Consider the following 6,687-nt stretch of genomic DNA (forward strand, 5'->3'; position numbering starts at 1 on the left):
GGAGAAGGGAGAGCTGTGTGCCGGAATCGGGGTGGGGAAGTGGCGGTGGGAGGGGGATCCCCCGGACTCACTGGAAACTGGAATGCCCCTCTTTCCCCCTCCAAGGAGGGATGGACCCCGGGCCTGTCCCTGGCTAAACTGCTCATATGAGTGACTTATTTATTCCACAGGCAGGTGAAAGCTGGCAAGAGAAGAAACCTACATGCAGGTCCACACCGCAAGGGTTCAGAGCACCTACTGTGTGCCAGACATCAGGACAACAGCGACAGCCCTGTCCCTGCCCTCGAATGGTTCACAGGCTAGATGAGGGAGCAGCTGAGCCACCAGGGAGACCAGGGCTGGGAGGGCCGCAGCCTGGACACCGTCTACACAGAGGAGCCTGGGGGTGTTGGGAGGACTCTAAAGGGGGTCGGTCATATCATCAAGACATGGAGACAGTGTGTCCCCCAGCACCCAGCCCAGTCCGGCCTCCCACCCTGCATCTGGCTGCTCACCACCTCCTGTGCTGCTCACGGCCTCTTCCTCATCCTTTTTTCCTCCTCACACTCGCCCACCCTCTGACCATCGACCACACCTCACATCTGCTCCCTCAGCGCCCCACAGAGCTGTTGCAGGCCGGCCCCTGTCCTGGCGTCCACCCCGCCCCATCTCCCCCCAGGCCTCAGGGGCTCTCTCACCCCCATTTCCTTGCTCTCTTGGGCACGTGGGCACCTCTTCAGTGGCTTGCCACCTAAGGAGCCCCAGGGACCTGCGTGGGGCTGTCCTTGGCCTACTCTTGAGACCACAAGAACCTCTCCTCTGGGGTCTCTGCCCTGGGGGAAGTGGGCTCAGCTCCCCAGCCGGCCCGCTGTTTCCTCCATGCTTTACCCCAGATCCCCTTTCCTGGAACCCTCTCCCCTGCTCTCTACTGCCTCCCAGTTCCCTGAACCCGCTTCCCTACTCAGGAAATCTTTTTTCTAAGCTCCAGGCTGGGATTCTTTTCTCCTACATCAATTTCCCCAAAAACTGTTTTTTGTTAGACATCTTTCCTTTCCCCAGACATGGTGAAATTCAGGATGCAAAAAAAAATCATTTCCATACTGGATACTCCTTCCCTGGGGGAATGAGAGAAGGATGGCCCAGCAGACTGAAGAGAGGGGAAATCACAATCACATACTTACGAGGTGCCACACAACGTAAGTGGTTTACAATTTAACCCACTGAATCCATTTTCCAGATAAGGTAAGTAAAGGCCAGACAGGTTAAATAACAGATTTAACCAAGTGGCCAGGTGCGGTAGGAACAAGAGCAGTGCGGTAGGAGCATAGTCCAGGTGATGGTGGACAGAGGAGGAGGAAAGCTTGGTTCCAAAGTAGCTCCCTGTGGGGCCAGCCTCCTGGAGACTAGGAGGTGCACAGGCTGCCTGTGGGGCGCCCGAGGGGCAGCAGCACTGGGGGCTTCTTGTCTCTGAGGTCTTCAGACCTGAGAAAGGCTCCTAGCCTCTGCAAGGCACTGGCTCAGCAACCCCCTAACCCCTTTCCGTCCCAGAGACCGCGTCCTGAGAGGTGCAGGCCAGCCGGGCGCTCAGACTCAGTTCTGAGATGGGCCTGCAGATAAGGCCGTGTGTTCTGCCGAAGTAGAGGGAGGTAGATGCAGCTTATCTTCTGACCAAGCAGAGGAAAGAGGAAACAGATGGAAACATGGGCTGGGAAAGTTGCGGTGAAATTGCCAAGTGTGGGTTTGGGTAAATATTCAGTCTAGACACGCAAAGAACCTCAGAAGAAATCGATCACTCACTTTCACACACCCCCAGCCTTTGCCCAGCTGTGCCCCAGCCTGAATGCTCTTCCCCTTCTCTTCAACCAGCTGACTCCTCCTCCTCTTCCAGGTCTCTGATTAAATGCAGCTTCCTCCAGGAAGCCTTCCGGTCCTCAGACTGCGCAGAGTGGTGCTGATTTCACCTGCCCTGGTGCCAGCCAGATTCGATTCCACAGTTAAAAGCACTTCAGGCCACTGCTGGGGAAACATCCTGTGGGTGGGCTGCAGGTTGGGGGCTCCAGCCTGCTGAGAGGGCTCACACCTCCAGCGCAATGACCCCCCCCCCAGGGCCCCTCCTAAATTCCCTCCCACCTGGGTGTCTTCAGCCCTACAGCATCTGCCTCTCCTCTGGGTGGTCAGACAACGTGACTTTCATCTCCTTTCTTCCACTTATAGCTGAGGAACCTTGAGCAAGCTACTTGACCTCTCTGTGCTTTAATTTCCTTATTTAGGAAATGGGGATGATACTGATACCTACCTCATTAAAGCAGATACTCCATTACTGCCATCATCATCATCACCATCATCTCTCAATTTCCCCAGTTTCTCCAGTGTGCTAGTGATTGCATGTCCAAGGGCAGGAATGGAATTTCCTCGCGCCCCCCAGGGGCAGCTCTTGAGTACAGCATCCTTCCAAGAGCAACTCAGGATTCTAAGGGTTGAAAGTGACATCCCCCAATCCCCACAAAAAAAAAAAATTAATCCAATCTGACTTAAGTGAGAGGAGAACTGACTTCCTACCAGCAGCCGTACACTGTGCCCTCCTCTGAGGGTCATCCAGTGGATGGCTGCTTCTTAAATGTCCAAACCGCAATGACAACGTCATCTCTTCAGAGTCCTTTGGGGGCTCCCTTTTTATTCAACACTGAGTACCTGCTCTACATTCTCTGCTCTCTGCACTATGGAGCAGCTGTGAAAAACACAGATGAAAAATCCCTTCCCTTGTGGAGTTAACATTCTAGTGGAGGAGCTAGAGAAGTTAAAAAATCATCAAATATTCTATAGAATCTCTCAGGTGGTTCCAAGTGCTGAGGAGTAAAATACATCGGGAAAGGGTAGAAGAGGTGTGTGTGATTTTGAACAGAGGGGTCAGGGCAGGTCTCACTGAGGGGATAACCTGTGAGTCCAGACTTGAAGGAGGTACAGCAGGGAGCCATGGTGATATTGAGGGAAGAGCATTCCAGGTACAGGGAGCAAGTACAAAGGCCCTGGGGCAGGACTGGAGCTTGTTCCTGGATGCATCTCTAGCAACTAGAGTGGCAGCTGGCACATAATAGAGTTTAACAAACATAGCATGGATAGATGAAAAGCCCAGGTAAGAGCTTCAAGAACAAGTTGCTCAAATGATGGCGTCAGGGTTGTTACCTTCTCCACCTGTTAGCTTTATTCTCAGACAACTTTTCACCCTGTGGCCCAAGACAGCAATTCACCTTCAAATCCCACTCAAGAGAAAAATCTATTTCCCAGTATTCCCAGCAAAGGCCCCAACTCCTTGGCTGAGTGGATCACCTGTCCATCTCCCGACCAGTCCCTGAAACCAGGCTATGGTAGAAGGATGCTGGACAGGCAATGAGTCAAGGTTTTACAGAATAATCATAACAGTTAAGATTTATTTATTCATTTATATTAAGCAATACTGAGTGCTGGCCCCAGCTAAGGTGAATTTAATGCTCACAATAGCTCCATGAAATAGCTTAGCCCCATTTTATAGATATAGAAACTGAGGCCAAAAGGAAACTGAGGCTTGAGCTTTTACAGCTGGAAAGTGGCAGAGCCTGAGATCTCCTGGCTCAAATGGAGCCCAGAGTCTCCACAAGACTCAACCCTGAAGTCCCCTGTGCTGTCTGCTGGCCACCCCTCACCAAGCTAGGCACAGGCTGGCTGCACCAACCACTGAGCTGGAGGCGGAAGTCCTTAGCACAAGAGCACACCGAGAACACCAAGGGAGCCACCTCTGACAGAGAAAGAAGGAAATGAGGGACCACTCAGGGCAGGCTCCCAGTGGGCCCACAGGGATGGGGAGGCCGCTGCCGGCAGAGCCTAGAGGCGGCTGACCCCAGCTTGTCCCTCAGACAGAAGCCTGAGGTAGGGGTAGGAGGCCAGTGGGAGGGTGGGCTGCCTCCCATGTCAGAGGTCCCGAGAAGTCAGGATGAGGATGGGATGCGGGTCAGGGTGCAACCTGCCAGGAGCTCAAGAAAGGAGCTAGTATTTATGGTGTGCCTGCTGTATACCTGAGCCCTGACAGCCACATCTCCTTCCAAGCTCAGGAGGACACCAGCAGCCTACTTCAGGAAGGCAGACCCACCTGCTCTCCATAGTGTCCCCCGCACCCAGCCCAGCTCAGTGCCTACACACAGCAGGAGCTCAATAAATGTTTGCTGCAGAATGAACCTCCCAATGGCCCTGTAAAGAAGATAAATTCCTACCCCTGTTTAAACTGAGGCTCAGAGAAGATCAAAGCATGACCAGTATTGCGGTTCAGTTGCACCCAGCTCCCAGAGGAGCATGCCTGGGAAATGCTGGAGCTGTGAGGTCTGGGGCAGCTAGATCTCGGGTGGAACTGGCTGGCCAGGCATCCAGAGACCTGGAGGGCAGCCACCTACCTGGAGTAACTGGAGTCCCACTCTCATGAAATGTTCACTCTTCACCTCTCTGGCCTCAGCATCCTTGTCTGTGAAATGGGAACGATCACGCCCACCCTCTGATGAAGGGGTTCGATCACAGAGGCCAAGGCCAGGCCCACGGCATCTCCCAGTGAGAGCTCTGGGAGGGCAGGTGAGCCAGGATGGCCGCCTGGGCACCATGTCTGGCACAGGGCAGTGCTGGCTAAACACGTGCCTGAGTGAGGACTAGAGCTCAGTAAATAATGCTGCTGCTGACGCTGCTGAGGGAGAGCCCCTCCCCTTGCCCCCTGCTGCACTCACCCAGCCCCCCCAGTTCTTCTTCCCTGTCCCCTCCTACCTTACTCGCTCCCACCCCTCCTCCATTCAGATCCTCCCCCTCCATCGTGCCATTTCTCTCCTCTCCCATCTGTGCCCCATTCCTCCTCCCTCCTCCCCCACCCCATCCTCCCTCTGGTTTTTCCTCCTCTTCCCTACCCTCCCGCATTATTCTTCCCTCACCCTCCCCAGCACTTAGCCCAGCCCTTCCTCACTCCTCCATCCTCCCCTTCCCTCACCTTATTCTCTCACCCCACCCCACCCCCTGGGCACTAGCCCCAGCTGGCAGGGGTTTTTCATAACCCTGGCAGGCTCGTGCTCACAGGAAGTGACTTCCCCTCCTCTGGGGTCCCTCCCTCCCCAGTGGTGACACTGTTGGGGGACGGGTGAGTGATGCTGCCCAGGCCAGCAAGGACAGGGCTGCAGGGGTTCCAGAGCCCCCCACCCCCACCCCCACCAGCTGTCCCCAGGACACTGCAGACCTGCTAGCCACAGCCACAGGGTCTGCCCCACCCCTACCCACGCCTGCACACTTCCTTTTTGTTTTCGTTTTTTTATCTTTTTCTGAGAAGACAGAGGACCCCACTTTCCAAAGGGAAGTCCCTTGGAACTGGAGTGGGATGTAGGCCAGAGAGTCCAAGGAGTCCTCCCAGAGCTAAAGCCAGTGGAGCTCATTCGGGGGTATTAACCTGGACCTAAAGGGCCATCATGATTCTCTCGGGCTGGTCCACCCTCCAGGCCAGGGCCCAGACAGCTGCAGTAAGATTCAGACAAGAAGTAAGTGGGCTGATTTTTAATTGTGGGGAGAGAGGAGCCGAGAAATGTCCTACTCAGACCCACCCTGGCCCTGACCCCTCCTCCAGTTCCTCACGGCTAAAGCTCTGGGGGCTTCCCCAGTTTGGGAGGGTACACAAGGAAGACCCCAGAGCTGGGGAAGCTAGCGATGGAACTCCTGATCTGAGCCATCCATCAGGCCCGATCGGTCAGAAGCACCTCTATTCCCCTGGGGCTGCTTCACTCACTCTACCTCCCAAAAAGGGAGACCAGAATCTTCCTACTCATTACTCAGCAGGCCCGAGAGTCCTGGAGACTCAGGTGGCAGGGGCTGGGCTACGCAACAGGTACAGCACAGACCCTGGATCTGGATTAGAGGCCAGGCTGCCCACTTAGCTATGTGACCTCTAGCTAATGACCTTACATGTCTGAGCCTTCCTTTTCTCCAAATAAGTTGAGTATTGTCAAGTTAAAAGAGTTTACACACACAATGGATTCTCAGTAAGTGTAGCTTATTACGGTGGTGGATGGGTCCCAAGCTAAAACCTACAGGTGACACGAGAGAGAGAGACTTCTCGAGACTCAGGAAAGGAGTGTGGAGGCTGGCAGGAGGCCTGGGTCCTCTCCAGCCAGAGGGAGGATGAGCCTGGGCAGGGGGCCTCAGCCTGTAGGAGATCTGCACCTGGGGAAACTGCAGATGTTTCCTATAACAAGACCAGGAGCAAGGGCATCCCTGCACGGAGGGCGTTCTACACCCAGGAGGGGTGAACACTGGCCACGCCCTTATCTCAGCCACGCCTCTGGTCCTTGGACCACGCCCACCCTGACGTGCCCCTCCCCTGGTTTTCCCTCTGCCCCAGTCTGCCTTTTGTCCGCAGGTTTGCCCTGGTGTGGCCCTGCCCCTCCTGAGGCCACCGCTCCCTAGAGTCTCTAATAGCCAGTTCCTAATGCTAAGTCTCCTGCACTAGTCATTAATGCCTGTTCCTTCCCTAGCTAACATACCCCAGCCCCTGCACTTGGGCCCTCAGGGCATGCCCCTCACAGGTGTCCTGAGCCAAGTCCCCCAGCCCCCACCCCTTGATTAGAACCCTTTGCTTAAGCCACACACTTTCCTTGAACCTCTGACCTCTGCCTCAGATCTTGCTCCTATCCTCATCCTTCGAAGAGCTGCTGAGAC

The sequence above is a fragment of the Camelus bactrianus genome, chromosome 28, assembly GCF_048773025.1.
Source record: "Camelus bactrianus isolate YW-2024 breed Bactrian camel chromosome 28, ASM4877302v1, whole genome shotgun sequence".
Taxonomy (NCBI): Eukaryota; Metazoa; Chordata; class Mammalia; order Artiodactyla; family Camelidae; genus Camelus; species Camelus bactrianus.